We start from the raw sequence: 24197 nt of genomic DNA, 5'->3' as shown, positions 1-24197 counted from the left end.
GTCTGAGAAACAGACTAACAGGTACATATACTGGTACATGAAGAGTGGTGGCAATGGCAGCAGTACCTGTTTTGCTGTAGTCTGGTTAATGAAGGAGAAAGGAAGGTTGGCTGAGGCTCCAACTGGCTTCCTCCTTCTCATTATGGCTGAGTGCTTAAAAAATAATAATAAAAAAAAAAAAAGAAAGAAAAAAATTTAAAAGTGACTGTATATTCTAATACAGCCTGGTCACCTTTGGCACTGGACTGAGAAAATGAGACTTCACTGAGACAGAGGACTCCCACAAAAAAGTGTGAAAAATTGAAATGACAAGGTTGTGTTGATAGCTTGTTGAATGAATGAAGGGAATGAATTGAAATTTACATTTATATAGCACCGTTCATCTACAGTGTATCACTCAGGACTGAGGAATTCACAGCAGACTTACTTTGCTAGCACAGATGCATTGGGGAATGAAGTAGAATAGGACTAAACGTCATTTTCTGTGAGACAGGACCTACAAAAATAGAGATGAAGAAAGGCAAAGAGCCTGTGTAAAGATTAAAATGGGTGGAAAACAAGGAATTAAAAACAGATCTTTACACTTGGAATATTAGGAAGTGGGGAAGGTACTGAATAATATTTCTAAGTTTTCATCATGATTTCAGAAACAAAACAAAACAAAGATCTACAAAAAATATCTACCTATTCCAATCCATGAACAAGTAGCCCATGAATCCTCACTTTCTGATAGTAAAAACCAACAGAGACTGGGTTTCAGTAACTCAGCTGAAGAATCATTGCCTGTCCTCAAAGCTAGAAAGTGCTTTCTGAATTATAACTTAAATTTCCTTCGTTTCATTTAAGTCTACTACTTCCTAGTGATTTCTTGCTGAATATGAGCTACAACTGAAGAAACCAATCGCTGGAATTCCAGATTGCTGGATTCCAGAAAGCTGGAATCATGTCCCCATGGGTTGGTCAATACTTATCTGTAATGACTCGACCCTCATCTTGCTTATGTATCATGTTACTATGGTAATAGGAGAGCACAGCACTGTTTGAGGGCCTAAACTGAAAACTTTTGGCCATTGTTTAATGTTTGAGAGAGAGGGTAGTAATTACTGCTGTACACTGACTGATCATTTGTGTGAAAGGAGAATTTGTTAAACTATCATTTAACAACCCACGGACCCACCTATTATTTACCTAATTCACCCTTCAAGGTTTTAAAGAGGACCTCACCTCAAAACCATTATCTTTCAACCATCTCAAGTAGCAAATCCTGAGTTATCTCATGCTAGTGATACTACAAGTCATTGACCATTTTCCGTGTAAAAATAAGATGTCTTAGAAGAAGGACTAGAACATCTATAAGGCCAGAAAACCTGATTTCTCAGTTGCCCTTTTATGAATTCCTGTTGCAATAGAGTTGATTGAAGTTTTGTATAATTCAGCTTTAGATAAAAAGTCCTTCTTCAAAAGCAGAACATGTAGAGCTCTTCCACATGTAGGGTTCTTCCAATTTGTTGTGAATTTTAGGGCAAAGTATCTCAAACAATTGGGAAAATATCTCAAACAATTTATCCAACAAGAGTGCATGCAGTAAAATTCCATTAAAAGCAAGTGTCTGCTGCATTCAGATCCACTGCTCCTTCAGAGTGGGCGAGGGGAACCAACACTACTGCATTTCAAACTGCAGCCTACAAACAACATGGTGAGGCACTGTGCAATCTAACTAACACAAGCGCTGGTACTATTAAATCATTTCTTTGGGCTAAACCCCAGAAGAAATCACTACTAATTTCCAAGTACCAATTAATTCACCAGTGTTCATAACAGTCTTAGAATCCATAGAGATTTATTTAATCATTATAACATTCCTTATATAATTATTTTACACAGTAGTGGCAGGTTCTTATCCCTCAGTGATAAACTCTAGGCATTGCAGTATAGCATCAGAGTAAACAGTTTTGCTAAAGTACTAAACACTGCTTTTTATAAAGAGCTTCTTTATTTAAATTCATATGAGGTTAGATTTTATTTAGTAACCAAAACGGACTTGCAGAAAAACAGTGACTTTCCATTTAGCCTTGGATTTGACATTTTATAGAGATGGGTTCTGCTGATGCCTCTGACACAAACATTTTGCATGAAACCAAGAAACTTGTATGATTTTGTTAGGGAAAACAAAACAAAACAAAAACAACAACAAAACACTAAACCTTCATTTTTCCTGAACTTTATCTACTTAACTTTGTAAATTCTTTCAGTTAGCTCACAGTGCAATGGAGCCAGGTTTGCAGGCAGAGATAAAAGCATATTACTATAGCTCAGAAAGAAATAAAACAAATTAGGATCTCTGATGAATCAGGATTTAGATGAGTGGAAATTTTACTATTGCTCAAAAGGTAAAACTAGAGATGAGAGAAAAACATTAAATTAAACTTAAAGGGTAAATCAAAAGTTTTTCACCTTGATGGCATGCTCATGGCCTGGATTATGAAATATTGGAGTAATGCACCCAGAGGAAGAAATCCTGTGTGTACACGATTTAAATTTTGGAAGCTGTAGTGTAAACTTAAGCAGAAACAATAAAGGCTAGAAGGCAAAGAGCAGAGGGTTAAAGGAATAAAGAATATGAAGCATATTCCATTGAGCATATCTAGTCCATACCCAAAGACATACCAGAAACCAGTGGCAAAGGAAGAGACTGTGAGAGGATGGCAAGGGAAAGAAGTGTGAGACTGGGAGACAGGACACTGGTTATTTGGGGACAGATACAAACAGACTTCTTATTTGCTCAGTTGCCTGAGAAAACAAAGCTGTTGTAATCATACCACATCTTCAGTCAGACAATACCAGATCAGACATTGTATTTGTCCCCAGCTTGGGCAGAGTTTGAGACAGAGCCTTCAGGCACACATCCACAGGAACCCTGAGATCCTTTGTCCCAGCACTCACAGAAACACCTTGCATAAAAACAGACAAAAACATGATTCTGAGCAAATGAGAGCAAGGTAGCTCTGGGAAATCTGAGGTGGCTGGTGAGAACGGGATATTTTGCACCAAATATCTCAGAGAAGGACCAAGTACACGTGCAGGAAAGGAGGTGAGATCTTGTACAACACTCCAGAAAGGCAGGTATGGAGACGGAGGTGGCAGCAAGAAGTCCAAGGCTACGTAGTCCCAAGGAAATGACAAAGCCAAACCCAAATTCAACTTCCCAGAGCAGAAAGAAAGAGAGGTGCAGTACTAAGCTGGGTGAAACTACCAGGCATGGGCAAGGACAGCTTCTTAAACAAGGCTTTCATGCAGCTGGTGAAAATTGTAAAGCCTCTGTGCCCACCTGGTATTACATTTTATTTCCCAATTGCTCTCCTGTTGTTATTTCTTCTGGAGACATCTGGAAGTGTCCTGAACCTGCCTGGTTTGTGCTTAGAAGTGAAAGCACAGATGGTGAACCAGATGTAGAAGACTTTGCAATGTGTCCAGGAAGAGCAAAGGGAAGCTTGAACTGAAGGCAAGGAACAAGTTGGTGTTGAAGGTTCAGCAGGGGAGAGAGAAAGGTTGCGTATTAAATCCAGAGTAGGGAGATTGGGATGTTTTAGAGAGGGAAAGGAATGGAAAAAATGGAGGCCTGCGGAAAGAACAGATAAGCTGAATAAACAAAATATAAAGAGCTATCAAGGCAGTCATGCGCCTGCACAAAAGAAAAATGCTCATCCAAAAAATAGATTCCCTATTAAGTGATTTTGCTTTATTTTTCACACCACTCGTGAGTTATCAATCTCCCCACCCATAAAGACAAATGTCATATCGGCCCTAACCCATCAGCTATTCTCAATTTATCACCATTTAATATGTATTAAAATGCTCTTACCTCTGATTGCAAAAACAAACAAAATAAGGTAACATAAATCAAAAAGAAAGGAAAAGAGAGATGAGGAGGCTGAAGAGACAGAAGGGAGATCTGCTTCTCACAAGAATGGATATTTTTTTTCTCTTGATCTTTGCATTCAAGCTCTCAAGGCCTCTCCACCGCAAAAATACCCCAATGGTCTTACAGTGTAAATCACATCAGCAGTTTATTAATCCCCCCACAACAGAAACAAATGCTCAGGTTTGGAAGGGGAGTGGGGAAGCTGCAGAGTAGTAACAAACTCAGCAGCCCTATGTCTCTCTCTCTCTGATCCCATTATAAACTAACACAATATTTTTCTCCAATTTTCAGTCGGTATTGCAGCTCGCAGCAGAAAAGATACTGAAAGCAGCAGGAGCCAGGCAGGGGTGTCAGACTTCAGAGCGGACACTGCCTTGGGACCTGGGGGGGCCAGTAAATCAGTGCACGCTTGTCAACAGCTCCAAGCTGCAGGAATTACTCGAGCGAAAATAACAAATGGCTGTCATTGTGGAGCCAAAAACCTGTGATTATAATTATCACATCCCCAGTGACCTTGCATAAACTTTAATCCCTCTCCAATGGAGCATTTAAATAGCCTGCATCTACTGGCAGGGGACCGTGTCCCCTTAGTTGAAAATACAGAGACTAGGAAAGAAACGAGCCACAAAGAAACCACCAAGTCCCTCTGTGTCTTACAGCTGGTATTAAAGAGTTGTACAAGAAAAGCCCTGTCACTGTCATTTTAATTGATATTATGTAGTCATCCTGAATTCAAAATGCCATGGTAGTATCCCAACTCAGCTAAGCTCAGCACCAAGCATTTTAACCAGATGAAAAGGTCAAATAACACCAAGTTTTCATCACTGCATTCAGTGGGTCACTGGGCTGCAAAAGTGGGTATACAAGGTGTGTGGATGGGTTAAGTCAGGAAATCCTCAGGGATGTAACCTTCTTCCAGCTTAGAGAGGTTAGCTCACACTTGCAGGACCCACCATGATCAAGACTTGAATGATTTTGATCCTCACAAGATCATTTTAGGAAAAAGAAAAAAAATGTATTCATGTTATTTTATGTAACCAACTTTTCCAAAGTACATTGAAAGTATAGCAGTTACAGGAATTTGATAACATTACTTTGAAATTGTGCTAATTGTGCCAAGTTACTCCATGATATTCTGTTTTTTAGCAAACAGAAGACACAAACTGCTATGCCTACAAACCTGGTAATTGCCCCCAAAAGCAAACACCTCCTGCACTCAGCAGGTACATCCATATACCTGCAACTAATACATGTAGTTTTAACACTCAAGCCCTTGCATCCATGCATTAACTATGTTTGGCATAACCTTTGTGCCATAATTCTATGACACAATGTAATGATTTCATTTTTCAGTATTGCTGCAAGACAACACTGACTTATTTCTCAAAAAGAATTCTGCTGATTGCATAGACTTTTTATAGATTTCAGAGGTAGTGCATCAGAAGGATTCTGCATTCAAATTAACAGTAATTTTAACAAATTTAAAGCTTTAAAATTAAAAAAAAAAAAAAAAAAAAGATTGGAATAATACAACTTAAAGGAAAGTCACATATTGAGATAAGGCAAAAATTAAACATCCCTATGTTAATGTGTGGACTGGTATGCAGATTGCTCACCTGTGTTTCTTGGTCTTTGTTGAATAAATTAAGTAGAAGTTATCTACAGGAAGAGGTATATTTCCTCAAAAATAAGAAATTGGAGTGTCTAGGAAGGCAGAAAATACTTGAAACAGAGTAGTTCTTGCCTGCAGTGAGGGTTTTAACTTTAAACGTGCAATTAAATAAGAAAAGAACTAAGCAGCAGTGTTAGCATAGTTAAAGGGCCACAGTGGATTGCAGAGGTACTTAATTACCTAGACACTTTTGCAAGTCAATAAAATCCCAGTATATATTGCAAAGGGAGGTTTTCTTCCAAGCAACCATGCTAAACCAAACCATACATCCTGGCAAGCACCTAGAAAGCTCTCCTAACATCACAGTGACAGTGTGTTTGAAAGCACAGCTACAGCTGGCACAAGTCTCCTTTTCGCTCTGTGACTGGATTAGGATGTTCTTTGGACCAGAGAGACAGTGAGAAAGACAGCCAGAGCCTCACAAAGCTCTGCATCCTTGTGACACTCTGGAAATAGGTGGTGGCACAGACAGCTCTTTTCAGCCTGTGGCACAAAGCAGGAACTGGACCATGGCCAGATACCTTCACAGCCCATGACATCAAGGCCACCAAGCAGCTGTCACACAGCACCAGCTTCCATCAGCCTCATCTAATTCGTAACCACATAGAAACACAAATATGTTTTCATATATTCCCACTCTGAGTGGGGAAAGACAAAAGTTATGTACATTACCTGGTGATATAGGTATTGTACAGGCACTTTTGGAGCAGTGGCTGCCTTTTCATTAACTATTATATAACTAAAATATATTAACTACACATTACTTTTCATAAGAAGGGCCTCACACCTTCCTTGGTGACCCCTGTGCATTACTGCAACATAAATACATTATTTATCATATAATAATGATATATGATTTTATATAATATAATTATATAAAAATCAGCACATTTCTCAAGAATCATTCCAAATATCTTTCCTCCTTTTCTGATTACCGAAATGATACAGCCATCTTAGTTTAGAGCCGCATATTCTATGGTTCATGCATAAAGATTTGGTAAAATTTCTCTATTTATCCCACATACTGGAGATGGGATATCACCAATTGTCTCTGTCTTGTTTCTCCTTTAATACATCATCCAACCTCACTCCTCTGACATTCTTTTTCCATATTTTCTCTTCTCAAAGTGCAGTTTCAGGAATTCTCTTTCCCTTTCTTTGTGACAATAACTAAAATAACTGTCTGTTCTTCCTTTCATTATAAGATCAGCTTTTAGTTTCTTGTCTCAACTTGCACAGACATTATTTCATAAACAAATCTGTATATATAAAAAAAAAGCTGCACTTTGTGTGTTACTACTCCAACACACACCAAATCTGGCATGAAATCCTGCATAAACACTTGATACCATTGGCAATTAGCCATTATTTGCTACAGAGTTCATACAGTAGGAGAAGGTGTTAATGTGCTTGCTTTTAAGGAAAGTTACAGAAATCCCATTATTTACCACTTTCTTTCCTATCATGAGACATTTGCTATCACTTACTCTATATTTTGAGCATATTTTGAGTATATTTTTGTCAAAATCGAAATTATTTTGAAACAGCTATTGTTGAGTGTTGTAGTTCCTTAGGAATTACAGAAATTAAATGGTTGTGAGAAAGGGATTATGTTCTATGAATAGGATTATAAAACTTCATTTATTCTGATATCAATGGGCTGTACTAAGCCCTTTGCATCCCTGTTTTGCTAGCATCCCTGAGGGTGTGCAAAAAAACAAAGCATTGGTGTATGTGTAACACAGTGTAAACAGGTGACTCTACAACTGGGTCATTTTTGAAGAGTTTCAATTTCAGTGTACATTGAATAAACAGCTCATAAAACTACCTTCACATTATGGGGCAAATTGCTCATCTCTGATTCACAGTTGCTCTTGGCTTACCGTTCAGAACTCTTTCCACGAGTCCCACTGGCGTTAATGGGAGCTCCGCAAGCAGAACAAATAGACAATCATTTCATACTGAGAGGAGAATTTCCCCCACATGGCGTGTGTCCATCACACAACCCACCTTTCTCCGAGGGAGGGAAACACAGCCCATGTAAGCCTCCCCATCCCTACCTTTTCATCCCCTCCTCTGTGCTCCACTGCCTGCAGCCACCAGGACCAGACAGGCAATCTGACATTTTTAACAGCTTTTATCATCTCATAACACCGGCTCCCGGCTGCTTCACATTCCCTGGTACTTTCCTGTGGTGATGCTGGGTTCACTCAAAAGACGACCCTGGTTTACTGAAATGCCAAAAGCAATCTCTAGCCCTGTAATATTCTGGCCTCCTAAAGACCCCATCCTGAGGAGAGGGCTGCTCTGAAAATGCAGTGAGACCCAGATGGATAGAGATGTCACCGCCCCTTGGTGAGTTCCCTTGTACTTCAGTTAAACAAGGAACATGAGGGGATGCTGTACAATATTAAAGGAGGAGAGAAGTCATACACAAAACAGAGCAGCAACTCACCACAGGTCAAAATCAGATGAGAAATAGCTGGCAGAAATAGGTAGGCTGCATTGCCCTGGGCAAATTCTTCCCAGGTCTTTTTATCACCATGGAAATTCAGAGTACATAAGTGTCTTGGCACTGCATTTTTTTTTTTCTCAGCTTTTGGGGAAAATATGCTGAATAGAATTTTTTATTATTCCAAGTTTTAATTTTTTTTTCCTCACAAGGCAGCAGTGCAGACTATCAGACTAACTCTAGGTAGAGTTTAAACACACAAGACCTGCAAGCACTCAGTCTTTCCTACAAGAAAAAATATTTTTAAAATCTTGTTTAATTTCTTGCCTTTTAACTCATTTCTATTTCATTTGCCCCATTCCCCAAGAAATTTATACTGGTCTGAATTTCAGGCTGGGCTTGGAGAGGGACCCATCCACACAATCTATCAAGTTGAACCACCATCTTGGAGAAACAGTTTGTAAAGGGACAAGTTCAAAATCTCCGAGCTAACACCTTTGCGGTCTCAAACTTTGGGTGGATCACATCTGATCCTTGTGATGCTTCAGATCAGATTCATCATGACAAGGAAGCAAATGACACCTTCTATCAGAAGAAATCTCACAAACAAACCAGAGGAGCCAATAATCCTCAGACCATCAGATGAAAGAATCAGGTGCCTCTACAGCTGGAGGGATGGAAAATGAAGCGCATGCAAGGACATATCTGGCCACCTACCAGACCTCCCTCCCATACTGGCTCTAAAATACTATGTTTCCACAGCTGGACCAGTCACAGACCAGAATTTCCCAAAACTGTAGCTGAAGCTGGCTGGGAGAACTGATGCCATGACTTCAGAAGTGTTTCTGGATCCTAAAACCTTTACAGGCTTCTATGCAACCCAAAGAATATGAACCTGACAGAGGGATGTTCACGTCAAGAAGCTTTTCGTTTGTAACTGGTGTGAGTTTTCCAGCAAAAGCAGTAGCTAATTTGCTTTTTCTGATTATTTTTTTTTTATATAAGAAAATTTTCAATTAGACTCAACTCCAGCCAGTATTACCAGCTTTAATCCCAGGTTTCTCTCTCAATATAAAGTCCAGGTAGATGATGTCAGTTGCTCTTCCCCTACCTACCAATTATGTAGCCTCATCATAGAAGGCCACCAGATTTGGCAGGAAAAATCTTGCAATATAAACCTGTTGGTTCAAAACTGGGGAAAAAAGTTAAGAGGGAGAAAAATTATATGCATTACCTTTTGACTTAACATTTTGAGAGTGTCACTCTCAATTTCCTTTTCCTTTGATGTAGGAATGCAATGCATCCTTCTTTTGGAGGGAAGTAGAAAGTGTTCTGTTTTCATTCCTGATTCATTTCAGCTCTTTTCTGTGGAGGTAAGGCTCATGTGGTTTGAGGTTTGATAATGAAGATTTGGCACAGGTTTAAATATAAGTAATTATGGAATCCATTGACCATAACAAACAATGGACCACAAAATGCTGTTTTAGAGAATGTACTTTCCAGTGCTCATTATTGCAATTTTTGTCTGTAATTATAACTCACAAATTTAATTCACTCACAAAACAAATACTCTTCTTGCTTAAATATCTTAAATCAAGCATTAAATTACAACTTTTTCAAGAATGAGCCTCATCATTCTGTGAAAGGAAGGAAAAAGTAACTCTTGAAAACCTAGGTGAAAGGGACAAGTGCAAGCACGCTGTAAAATATCTACATAATAAAATCCTCGTGTACACTTCACATGCATGTGTATTCGAATATACAGATGCACATGTACACTCATGAATGCGTATATATATTAAATATGTTTGTATACATACAAACATATGCTCACTCTCTGAAAAAATGAAAGTCCAATGATAATGTGATCCCCACAAGCCTAGCACTTCAATTATAAAGCAATCCTAGCACAAATCCAGAAAATGTCACTGTCACATGCTTCCATTGTATGCTGTTGAAAATACCTCCAAAGTTTGGAAATTAATCACACAGCAATGCCAATCTTTTAAGCCAGGCTTCTATGAACCAAGCTCTTCCCTACTGAATGAATTACATTGAAATCATATAATTGCAGGCTGCCATTCAGTCACCCTTAACAATAGGAGACTTCGAAAATTGGAATTTTTTTCCCCTCTGACTCCCAACTTGCAGGCATGAAGCATACAGCAAAAGCTTGGTGCCTTTTAAATTACCTAAAATCTACAACCTTCAGACAAATGAACAAAAAAAAAAAAAAAAAGGGTGCAATTTAAGGGCAAATCATTTTGTGTTAATCCTTGGGAACTCAAAGCATGAAGATAAAAGAAGAAAAAATGCAGGTTTCACTTTGCTCATTATGGGACATTGACTTTCACCTAATAGTATGCAATTAAAATTTCTTCATGAGATTTCCTTATTGAAATAAGAAAGATAGCGCCGTGCTGAATGTGGTGATAGATCTGGTATAAACGTGCTTCCTGGACAAACTGATTTATCATGTCTCATTCCAGCAGTACTTTCTTGCTTGCTCATTTCTCATCTTATTACTGTGAAGTTGTAATTAAAGAGGATCCTCCCACAGAGAAGAGTTCTCCTTCAGGACAAGCTAAATTATAAATGCACTGTTCTTTCTCCGAGACCAATTTAAAGAGGCAGTCTGCTGAGGGAAAAGCGCACATCTAATACTTGGGGCTCCTGCCTCTGTAATTTTATGTAGATTTCTTTCTGTTACTGAATAAATTGGGTTTATAAGCTGGGTTTCCTGAGCAAATATACCTCTGCAATTGACCATTTCAATTTAAATACATGGACAATTCAATTAAAATGGTATCGAACTGGTGTGGCAGATTTACTTAGCAGATTCTTCATATATGATCACTAGTATAATACACTGAAATATTTCAAAGGGCACTGACAAAACTGTTTAAGGAACATAGAGCCTGTAAAAATTCATCCTATTTTTCAAGAACAATAGAAGAGCATTTGACCAAAAAGCCGATCAACACTGGCCATTATGAGATGAATTTGTTACGAAGGCACCATTATAAGGAGACATAAGCAGTAGGCGTGTGATCAGCTTGACACCATATTACCCATTCTCTGCCAAATTCTCATCCCTTCAAATATACAGACTTGCACCAGTGAAAATAAAAATATAAAACACTATTTGTTCCATTTTATTTGGGCTCATATCCATAGTGTAAAAACTGTTCCTACTGCAAACAACAGCAAAAAATCTAGTTTCCTTCAAGGGAAGACACAGGGACTCGCAGTACTGCTGCTACTGGAGAATGTTCTTGTGCCTTTGTATCTGAACACCTAAACCTAAATACAGCAACACAATTTGTCCCCCCAGTAGACTCATTTTTGGTCTGTTATTCCCAAAGGCTCAACATTATAAGGAACTTAATTCTGGTGAATAAAAATTATTCATGTTACTTCATAGTAAGTCTCAAAGTCACTTCTGATGCTTCCTTGAGGACTCTGGAAAGAAGGAAGAAGTGGGTGAAATTCAGAAAACGGGACTTGGAGAGAAGAATGCATTGAAAAATAGGTGTGAGTTGTGTGAGCTACAGATTCTTGTCCAAGACTCAAAATCTTCTTTTAGCTTTTGAGTGTATCTATAACTTAATAACTAAATATTAAGCATTATTTTCATGGGAATTCATAGGTCTTTTGATATCAGTGTGGGGTCTAAAAGAACTTAGATCTCTTAATAGTGAAAACCCATCCAATAATCAAAAGGCTCACACAACCATGAGATAGCCTTTTACATTGTTACATCCTATAGCTTTATATTTCTCCTTGAGTCCATTAATTTAATTGCATCTCTGGGTTTCATTTTAAAATATTGTATTGTAATCATAGGAGACAGAAATAATTTATTAACATGCTCAGTAGCAGTATTACACAGTAAGAGCAGCATTACATTTGCAGGTATATAATCCAGGGTTAATTTCATAAAAGTATAGGTGAACTTGATCCTTAAATTAATACCATTGTCCTCTGCAAGAGAATTAAGACAGGCAATTCATTCTATGTCATATCTATAATGTCTTAAATGTGTGGCAAAGAACTATGTAAAAGTGAGGTGTTCATAGTAACTGATATGACCTCAAAGATCTAGATCCCCTGGGGAAAAAAAAATGTTAATTGGTGGCATAATACTTATAGCTGAGCATTTTTGAGTCCTTTTCAACAAATAAAATCTCAATGATTTTATGCAAAAATGTTAAGCAAAAATTATTTGATTTCCAAACCCAATAGATGTTGTAACAGTAATTATTACATTGGCTTCTCTTTTTCTTTTACAGGTTTTCTTTCCCACTTTGCCAAGAGAAGAAAAAAGGTAGGGAAGGGAAAAAAGGAAAGAAAAGGAAAGAAAACAGTGCAGCTGCTCAAAGCCTCACTATTGCTTGCTCTACCACATTTCTTGCAGAATAATTCTATTTGCTACATTGCTACTGCAGGTTATCTTTTAAATATTTTCATATTCAAAAGTCTGGTGTAGATTGGTGTAATACTTTCATTTATTAAATAAGGTCATATTGCCATGTCCGTGTTTCCTAGTTAGTGCTTCCATGGATGGCTGCAAGTCCTAAAGCAACTGAATCCACTTCTTCAAAAGTAACTTTCCATAAAATTTCTAATATATTTGATTAAAAGGTGACATCTATAAATATTCACAATGTAACTGGGAAAAAAAAAAAATATATATATATATATATATATACATATATATATAACCACTCCACTGACAATGCCATTTTTAGTCAAGCAAATATTCACTGGAAATTCTTTATGCATATTTCTTGCTTTGATAAAAGCCCCAGTTCTCCTCAAAAACATGCAAGGTGTTATTTATAAAAAGCTCTTCCTGTTAGATGTCTTAACACAGAGTAAACAAATAGAGCAAAATAAAGTGACTTAAAAACTCAAATATTCTCTCTCTGCTTTCTGCAGAATTTATGATCAGAATGGAAGTACATATTTTCATTTACGATGAAAAATTTCTTGTGTGAAAATTCTCTGAGGCTGCATATTGCTTGCCAAGTCTCTAACCAGGGAGAATTTGTTTTGGGGATGACTTATTACTCATTAATGTACATAGCACTATAAATACAATTGCTGCTGGGCAGCAGTGGGTGAGAGCCCAGCAGACAAGGGTCTGTGCTCTCAGTGGCTTACAGTCTAAGGGGACGACCATTGACAAACTACAAGACAAGGCAGAGCGTAAGTAAAGCAGGAAGTATCCATTAGTGGAACTTGGGGGGAAATCAGACATTGCACGTAAAGAATTACAATCTAAATGCAGAGAATAAATATAAGACCATTCCCAACTGGCAGAATCCACTCACTCCCTACCCCCTTTTGTTCTTACCAGTTACTTCTGCTGGCTGACAAATCATCTCCCCGCCACAATAAATTTGTTATGGAACATTATCTCAGGCTGAGGAAGGTCAGGATGTGCTAAAGGTCATGTATGTATTAACCCACTACATGAGAGTCCCCACCCTTAGTCTAAAACGTAGTCTTAAATTACATACTATTGAACTGGCTCTAACAGATCTCTCATAAACAGCCTCATTTACCTGACATGTTTTCAAGATGTGCCTGAAGGCATGTGTCCTGCTTGCTCCAAGGCATTATTAAAGGCAAAAGCTATGTCGTGAAACACTGCGGTTGTGGAGTTTAGGCCCTAAGAGAAGGGAAGTGAGGAAATCCAGATTGCAGCTCCAGCCAAGCATGGGTGCACAGCACATGTTGGATTAGGACATTAGCAAACCCAGTGGATGCCACTGCTATAGAGGTCTGCACATATCTTCATATTTACAGCAACAGCTACAGAGGTTGTCTTTTCTGTATATTTTATATGTTGTAGTGGAGGGAAAAAAAAAAAAAAAAAAAAAAGAAAACCAAGAATGCTTTAAGAACGAAGGGTACACTACAACTCAGTTTGGAGTTTTAAATACGTTTTGAGAAAAGTGTTCTTTTTCCTGAGGTAGCATTAGGTATTAGCATCAGGCAGACTAGATCAGAACTACAGGATGAATCCAAGATTCTTGGTAGCGAAATAGCTACCAAGATTCCTTAATAGCTAAAACTTACTTAAAAGGTTTTTAAAATATATGACTGTATACACTTAAGTATGAAATAGCAGGGTGTTTGACCATTTTCCCATATTTCACTGTTATTTAACCAAGGTACATCCCACTCCTATTCCTTTCTATAGCTACAGAGGAAATCTAAGCTCAGATTTGGATCACAATTTGTCTGGCGATGCCTCTGGGATTGCAAGAACCAGGCCACCCCAAACCCAATATTTTTTAGCCAAACTAGGAAAAGCAACACTTTCCATCACAACTGTAGAGGATCTGAGTTTTGATGCTGACTCATTACTACTAAATCTGGGAGAAGGAAGGGAGGAAAGAAAGCCAGGTCAACTAATTAACATCTCCAAATACTAGCATCTACTTGGAATTTCCAATAAACCGTGCAATTTGGGATAGGAGACCAGGAAATCAAAAGCCAATAAAAGGGTCTGGTTACAAACAGTGTTTTTGACTCAATGTCCTTGACAGAAAACAATTCTAAGGCAATTATGAAAAAGGGAAACGTCAGCTTAGCACAAGGAGCAAACACAGGAATCTTTTAAAGGTGCAGATATCTCGTATCTCTGCCTTCAGTGAGATGTTTCTCCTTTTTATTCTCATTTTCACTCTCCGTCTGTCTTCATTAGTCTGCTGGCACTCTGCTAGGATTAGTGAGCTAGTTTCCATGGTTTCTTATTTTCACTTTCTATCTTTCTTTGCTTAACTCATTAAATTGCTCATTACTTCACTGCACTTTACAGGAGACATATTTATTGTATTAGTTACACAATGGCCAGATTAGTAAGTGATAGGCAGTTTGCTATTTGAAAGAACATATTCTAATAGCAGAAAGGAAATTCAGGAGGCACAGATATTATCTACTAGTTGTAGCATAGCTGGGCTAGCTAGTAACTGCTAAGTGTTTACCCTTTATCACTAGAAATATGCTACATGATTATAAAAAAAAAATGTGCATGCGCACACCTTGGTTCTCTGCAGCTGCACTTGCAGCCAGAAGGAAAGAGAAACTGCAGGAACAGCTCTGTGGGCAAACATCTGGAGCAGGAAAGTAAAGAGGCCTCTAAATCTCTTCTTTACCTTCCATGATAAACCTGCCTGGACCAAGGCTTTTTCCAAGGCATGGAGGAGGTCTGCACACCTGAGCACCTCCAGCTGCTGGGGAGAAGAGTAGGGATGGCAGGGAAGAGTTCCAGGCGAAGGAAGCCCTCTCACATGAAAACTTGGCTAAAACATCTGGGCTTCCAGAAGCTGCCTGGACATGGTTCTGGGCTTCCTGCTCTGGGTGGCCCTGCTTGAGCAGGGGAGTTGGACCAGATGATCTCCAGAGGGCCCTTCCAACCTAACCATGATGTGATTCTATGACCTGTATCAGTCATACCCTACATATATTTACAACATTTCTAGGCTCCTGAAAAATGTCTTGGCTTCTCTGTTAAACCCCTGTCCATTTCCTCCTCAGTCTGAACATAAAAGGTGAGAATGAGGTATCTTCACCTTGCACTTCCCTCTTTTTATCTTTTCCACAGTTAAATAAAACATAGTTGATTCAGTTATGCTGATGTTTCTCAGGTGTTGAATGTATGAATCATTCATGCTCTGCCTCTTTAGGTCAACAGGAATCCAAGACAAGTTCCTTTCAGCCGAATTAAGACCTTTCCCACAGTCAGTGAATGGTGTATACAAGGGTTTATTCCATTCATTCATCTCCTCCAGTAGATCATTTATCACTTGGAGGTAATCTACTGTGGAGAATTTTGATCAAAAGGGTATCTGATTTTTTTGGTAGTTTAAAGAAAATCTAGTGTTTTTAAAAAGATTGACTTGGTTCTTGGCTAAACTTTGTAGACATGAGGCCAAGGGATTTACGAAATGTAGCTTTCCTTTCTACCTCATCTATATGGAAATGAGATTTAATTGTCTCCAATAAACCCTATGAATGCTCTCATTTTTAGGAGGTGATCAAGAGCTGTTCCTTTGCACCATTCTTTGATATTAGCCTTCTGCTGTCTGTTTTACAACTTCATATATTCTGGCATAGGAAATGCTGATGCTTGCTAAATTTGTCAGTAGAGATTTTCTACACTAAACTTTATCTTGAATTCCTACCGATAACAGTCTTTGCTCTTCAAAGTATATTACATCTGTCCAAGATTGCTGTTCTATCATTGTCCTTGATAGAGGAAAGATCATCTTTTGTCATCTAGCAGAATTTGTTTCCTGTATCCTGTATAGCCTTCAAAGAATGTCTCAGGTTATAAAAGCATTGTATTTTCCAATATCTTGTCGTTTTTGTTCAATTTAATCAATTCTCTTAAAAAAATAAAATAAAATATTGATGCATTGTAGAAGAAAAAAAGATGTATATTCCCAAACTTCTAAACATGAAATATATGATGTTACAGCATAATAGCTCATATAAGTGAGACTGACAAGAAAAAAGACATTATTAAGGTTGGAAAGCCCCAAAATTGACCTACTCATTTCTCAGAGATTTTTGCAAAACACATACACTCAAATTCTCTCTGTATATGGCATTTCTTAAAAGATAAATGCTTCAATAGCCTCTGCGATACAAAAGCCTTCATGTTAAATCCTTAAAGAAGTGACTTGCCATCCCTGAATCACAAGCCCTCTCTAAAAGGGAAGACAGAAGAGCATAAGGAGATGATAAAGGGGAAGGGAATGTGTCAGATCCAGTCACAGCTGGTGAAGGAGAATCTGCTCTCCCTTTTGGCAGTCATCAGGCAAAGTCCTGCCCCAAGAAATGGTGCTGGGGGGTTGGCAATGTGGAACAAGTTGGTACAGTTTCTGATATTGTGTGTACGGATCATTTGGGCTCATTTGTCACCTAAATTGGAATTACTATGTCACTGCTAGTACTTCATACCAAAACTAACAACAGCAACTGCAAAGGCGAATTCTCTGCATACTTTTCAAACACCTGTATCTAAAAAATTCATTTGCTTTCTGGTGAATTTCCTGCAATGGTTTATAAACAGTAAAATGCACAATTAAGGAAGACCATATCTCATTCTTTTAAGAAAACAGATAGCAGTCAATTATTTGCTGTTTTTGTGTTAAAATAAAAGCTGTTTAAATACAAAATTATCTTCTCCAGAAAATCTATAAGAAGGAGAATGTCTCCAACACTCTAAAAATGGTTTAATATTTACAAAAATGATGATGAAATTTTGTATTTAATATCGAAAAATAAAACCAGTTTAAAAAAAAATAAACAAATCCCATTCCTGCTGACTTTGCTTTCCATAAATACTTCTTTGTTACCAGATGGTACCAGATTTCACTCTCTATAGAGTATTTATATATTTGCATGGTCCCTGCAGCATCTGTCTCCAGTCTGGGAGACCATGAAACTGCAGTATCAGCAGTGGGCTTGGCCTGAAGTGGAATCTTTTGGAATCCAGATCTTCCAACAGTGAACAACATTTGAGGGATCAATCTGAATATTCACTGAGAACTCATTTTATTTCATAAAGGGGGGGGGGGGGGGGGGGGGGGGGAGGAGAGGAATATTACTGAATGAATACTCCTTATACATTAAATCAATTAAAAATATCAAAACTCCATCACATTTTATAAAGGAAATCAAATGTGGCAAGCTCCCATTAATTCTTGTTGAATTATATGCTATAAATAAAAAGAATCCTTCTGGGCCTCTTCTGTTACTTGGCACTTTGGCTACCTTTTCAAGCAAACATTTCAATCACTGAAATTTTCATATTTTTATTAAATTAAAACTAGAAAAAATAAGTACATCACGGCGCATTTCAGCACAACATATGTGCTCAAGGATCTAATACTTCAAATACTATATTTCCTTGACATCCATCACTACAGCATCCAAGCAATTCCTAAGCAACCTGTTCCCCCTCTGCTTTTACTGATGTTCCCATTTCTGCTGGAAAACTGAGGCAAAGCGAAAAGCAGCTGGCTCAGTCCAGAGGCCATACTAAATACACACATGGCAAGCCAGACATAAGGCATGTAGTCAGAAAGATAAAACTCTTACACCTACAACTACAAAATACTAATGCAGTTAATATGCAATAACAGCAGTGAAGATATGGTGGAACTAGGCTGATACGCATGAAGAAACCCACCAGAGACTGCAGGCACACCAGTACATTGATGTTTTGCAATTTATATCTATTCATACCTTTTATCTGCTGTCCTACCTCAGTATCATGCCCACAAGATCACTTCTGCATTCACTCCTATTTAGTGTGCCCTAGTTCCTATTCAGTCCTTTTTCAGTGAAAGCTCAGCTCCACAGAATGCTGACCCTTCCTGTCCCCACTTCATCAAAGCACTGACCTGTGAGGACACAAGTGGTCCTGTGAGCTTTGAGGTCCAGCATTGGCTCAAATATTTCACTGATTTGGAGCCAGCATGTTTAGCATGTAGCAGAATTGACTTCTTGGGGCTTTGAGACTGTTATGCCTGAGAGCATTCTATTCCATGAATACTCCTGTAAGTTTTAGTAAAGATACCATACTAATAAAGGTATCAATTTTTGCTTTTACTCATTAACGAAAGCATTCATTAGTCCATAATGGGCCTTTCCACCCATGTGGGAACATTCAGTAAGTACAAAGCCAGTTAGCCTTTGCCACCACTATTTATTTATTCTTTTTAAACCTTGGTTGTAATTAGAATAAGGTGTGGAAATTCTATCGCTCTTTCATCATTACCTGAACCTGTAAGGCTGGAAAACATTAAAAAAAAAAAAAAAAAAAAAAAAAAAAAAAAAAAAAACCTAATAACTCACCATATTCCCTGAGCTTGCTGTTATTACAAAATAACTGCACATTTTGTTGTATTTCATTACTTAAATAAAAGCATTGATACTAATGTCCTAACCTTTTTAACCTAAAGGACATTTTCTTTGTTGTGTTGTAATGCTCTAAATTGTGTGCAATTATCCCAGCTTACTTAGAAAGACTTACTAAGGAATGAATAGGAACAATTAGCATAACAACAGAAACATTAGCCCATGTAAAAGAGAAAGCTCTTGCTTGCAAGCACCTGTTTGTAGTTTGTCTAAGATAAGCTTATTGCATTCTTTGTTTAGCAACCAAGCAGCAGAAGGCAGGGGGTGCTGGCACTTTACAGGGCAATCCGTTGTGACACATTAGAGCTGAGCAGCAATACGTAAATAATAAGTAATAACAATAACAGTAAGTAAATAACAATACGATTGAGCCCTGATAGAGGTTGCCCAGAGGCTGTGGGATCTTCTCCTTGGAGAGCTTTAGAAGCCTCCTAGACGTGGTTCTGCTCAACAAATCAAGCTGTCCTAGACCCGAATTGAAGAGACTTCATCCTTTTAAACAAGGACACTGCGGGAACAGAAATACTATCAGTTTCGGTGAAAACAGTCATTTTGTTTATTCAGCAGTCCTATTCCTCAGCTCCCTGCATCCAAGACTACCTACAACTTCCTACCCCAAATAGCAGTGGTATCCTGGCAGTTCTGTGGGGTTGGTTTGACTAGGAAGACAGCGTGAACTATTCTGATGGCAACTGAGGAAAAGTTAGGAATCTCCCAGTGCAGTTATGCTTATCCTGCACAAGACAAGGCAATGCACCAAGGTCCCTAGTCCTTATCTGCACAGGCAGTAGTAGCCCCTCACATGTGGTGAAGGAGGAGTGGCACAATTCATGACTTCAAGAGGCAATATGAAAGAATGGACATTCATTTTTAGTCTGTTGGGACTAGAGACAAGAGACATAAGGTAAATCTACTTCTAAAGAAATGTCCTCATTTCTGAGATCACTCAGAGCAAGCCTACTAGCGTCCCTGCAGTTTTCCATGAAGCAAAAATGGAGCAATAAAAAGGTAAGATGTGGTGGGATCCCCCACAAGCATTCTGTTCTTCATGTTTCATTTCTGAAGTGAATAAAATCTGCTGATCATAATTCATCAATACCTTGATCAAAGGTTCCCAGCTAGTGCCAAGACTATAGCAGCTCATTGTAGGTCCCATGAGAGGACTTTAATGTTTCATTGTGCATCTCATCGCTTTTAATTCTGACAGTTCTGCAGTTCAGATCCTGGCCAAGTGGCAACATGTAGCAGCACATTAAAGATTCACAGAAATATTTATCTCAGTGCCAGCAAGACTTTAAGAAATACCTTGAATTTGGGGTACATTAGTAATTCATCCTGGTGTGCTTCATTTGCAATCAGTTTAATGAAAAATTAGTATATTTAAGTCGCATTTAGATTAGTTATTTAAGCTACAATGAAAAAAATTGTGTTTATAAGACATGCACAATCTCCTTTCTTTTTGAGAAATATTCCTGGAGTTCTTCTATTCGATATTCAGTTCATTTATACAGTTATAATCAAAACCTACTTCATTTACAATACCTGCTTGATATCTAATCTAGTCAACACAATAGCAAGTTATAGATGTGCAGTTTCATATCTGAAAGATAAAACAAATGTTAGTCACCTAAAAACATCTAATATATATAAAAAAATATAAAAGCATAATGATGTTATCTTCTTCATACTATATATATGCAGACATTCTGTAGACCTTCCAGCCAGGAATAATAAGAGATCATCAGAAGATGTGGGCAAGAAACCAGTAGACTTTATCCTAAAATTGCAAACCAAAAAATTCATGTCAAATAGTTCAGTCACACTTAGACCACTGCAGAGAATTACAACCTTTCTTCAGTTCTTAGACCTCCAACATTGGCTGAAATCACCCTAATGACTGTAAAAGATTTTTTCACATTGTTTTATTTAATTATGAAATCTTTAATATATTCTAATTAAGCCTGGAGGTGAAATTCCCGTAATACAGGAATTCCTCTGGATTTTCTCATAGCTGGGTGCAAATGAAACAATGGCAGCAAGGATGGAAATTAGTTTGAAAGTTCCCTTATGCTTTCAAGTTCTAAATTCCTACCCTTAAATTTGAAATGCAAATATTTTCATGACACTTGTTCACAGTGACTTTGCAGCTGAATGAGTTTTGAAGCTACATTCCGTAAGAAAAATGACTTTATATTTTTAAGTCACAAGAATATTGTAAACTGACTACTTCAAAGTGACTGCATTTTGTATTTCACCTCCCAGTAGAATCAACGAATGATGATGACTTACAGAAGAGACAGAAAAGATCCTCATTTTCAGCTAAGGGGTACTTTACTGATATGATAAGCAGGAGACACAAGAAGACATCACAACAAATGAAAAAAGAAAGACAAAAAAAAATGCTATCAAAACACATGAAAAGAACAACAACAATGAAGTATTAAATACTAACCGAAAGAGAACAAGGACAATATTAGACTTCATGTGAAGGATAATACTTATACGAACCAGTTACTGCAGTGACAGGACTTAAGAAAAGAAATTAAACTTATGCTAAAAGAAACATATTCTTTTCAATCATTAGCAAAATCTGGGAGGGAAACCTGCCAGGGAGATGGAGGGAACAGTATATGAGTGAGATGGAAAAGAAATGCTCACAGAAGATAAGAGAGGAATTAAATGAATTTCTGTCCACAACACAGGAAACCTTAGGCTTTGGTAAATAAATTAATTAATAAAGATTTAAATGATTCCAAGACCTACCTGAATTTATTCAAGAGGGAATTTAAAAATGGAATTGCGGTGTGATCACATGTGGCACACAGTCTATTATTCAAATCAAAGGTGGTGCCAAGGAAAGAGAAGATGGCAAATTCAACATTAGTGTGCAGGAAAGGGTCCAGAGCTGGTCCATGAGGCTGGTAAGACTCAGTCCTGCACCTAAGACAGGGATGACTGATTCAGCAGAGACCAGAATAAAGAAAATGGAAAAAAAATGCTTTTAGGATGCTGCAAGCTTGAAGACATAAGATTAAAGACCAAATCTCTTTCCCATAAAGCACAGAGCCTAGCACAGACAGGAACAGAGGGGAAAGGTGACATGCAGAACAGGGAAAGGCGGGCAAGGTACCCATGCAGGTGTCACTGGCACAGAAGTGGCATTATGTGTCAGGATGAGATTCTCAACAAGCTCCTGAAGTGAGAGGCAGTTGTATGCCCCTATCTTTTTCCAGATTATACCAGGAAATATTTCTTTGCTTTTACAAGGCAGCATTTTAGAGGCAGGGTGGCAATTTGCAGTAAGTGCCATTTCAGGTATGTTGTACTAATAATATATCTCAAGTGGAATCTCAGAAACATTACAACTGTACCTGCAGAGCTTTTCTGTGCATTTGTGTTCAAGCTGGTGCCAGGACCCACAGAGAGCAGGTAAGTACTGACACCTCAGTACTTTAGGGTCAGTGCTCCTCCCAGTCCAATCTGTCTAGCACACTCAGCCCAGGATAAAACTCTCAATCCTTTCCCCTCCTTCAGCTTCTTCATCTTGCATCCCGCATGAAGTCACGTTGCAGTAGGGCAAAAGCACAGGGATGGTTCATAGCCATTCCCTTCCTTCAGGAAGAAAGAGTATGTGCTGGGTACATTCGCAGAAACTCAGATAGCACTCAGTCCACCTGGCCTAATGGTATCAGCATCTTTGCATTAATTACACAGAAGCAGCATCATTTGTTAAAGTGGTGTGAATGTATGACACCAGTGTATCAGGTCCCCTTTAAAATACATATGAGTAGGCAGAGATAAAGGACAAAAAAAGAAGGAGAAATCTTGAGAGTGAAAGAGAGAGGCACTATTAAGCACTTTGTACTTATCTTGCTAAGGAAGAGCTTTGTTCCAGGGGGAAAAAAAAAAACTTACTCTTTGAAGCTATCCAAACAGTAAACAGACCATTCTTTAAACTGTGGCGTATCTACAGCAGTGCGTACATCAGAGGACTGGCATGAAGAAAGCATTTTTCTCATAGATAAAGCAGCAGAAAAGGTTTCTTGCACTGGTGATAATTTGGATCTTGTGTTTTAGTTAGATTTTCAGGGCAAATCCAGAAAAAGTCTAATAAGTGCTTAAAGCAAAAATATATCAAGAAAGTGTTGAAGTATGTTGATTTATTGCTTCTTGCATTGTGTTCTTGTCCTCCCAGGATAGGAAAATAAAAGGTTTCAAAGGCTTCTCATCATATTTGTACTGTCTGTTGTAAGGGACATTGGGAGTCTTGTGCATTAACTTTGCCTGGACGATTGTTTTAGTGTTACAGGTCCAAAATGAGGAAGGCTTCTACAGCCCACCTGATGCACACAAATGTCTGAGCTCTCGGTGTGCAACTGCTGAGCTGGCAAGCAGCATGAAGGAGAAGAGAAAAATTTAATTTCCTTCCCTAAAAATCCTTAATAATTTTCAGTGAATTTTGTTTTCTCTATGGGGAGCTTTCCTGTACTGCCTCCAGGCTCGCACATCCCAGGGATGCCAGAGCTGTGAATTGAAGAGCACCATTTTTTGTTGCCACAAACTAGATGCAGCCAGCAGGAAGGCCTTGTCTCTAGCCACTGGCAACTTACTGATGTTTACAAGCTACCTTTTTTACCACTGTGCCATTTCATGTTCAAGAGTGGCATCTGAGCCACCGCCAGTTATCTCCTGAGATCCAGCACCCAGAGAACCTTTGCAAGACCTATAAACAGGTGATTTCACCCCTATGTTTTCAATTGAGTGTTTTCTTTACAACTACACTGTTTAGCTCTTTCTTGTTCCTCTTTTTAATAAGGGTATAGATGGTTCTTTATATATATAGGTTATGTATTTGGTTCACCATTTTGCATTTGCTATTCTCCCAGCAGCTTCTTTCCTATGGAAACATCTCTAACATATCTGCAAAGAGGCATAGCTTTGCACCCAGGGCTTTTCAAAGCATGTCCTATCTCAGTCTGCAGCTCCTTTGGACTAGATCTCACAGTTTAGCACACCCACAGCCCATGCAAAGATCACAGCATGGCAGACAGGTGAGACAACGAAGCCCCCAGCTAACCAAAGGAAGCAACCAAAAGCCAGACAGTATGAAATGCATTAAAGAGGAGAATCATCTCACATCCAGCCTCATCCAGAGCTACAGGAAACACATGCAAAGGGCAGGATACAGGTTCAATGCCTTCAGTCAC

Source organism: Anas acuta, chromosome 4 (genome assembly GCF_963932015.1).
Source record: "Anas acuta chromosome 4, bAnaAcu1.1, whole genome shotgun sequence".
Taxonomy (NCBI): Eukaryota; Metazoa; Chordata; class Aves; order Anseriformes; family Anatidae; genus Anas; species Anas acuta.
Note: the sequence above shows the minus strand (reverse complement) of the source record.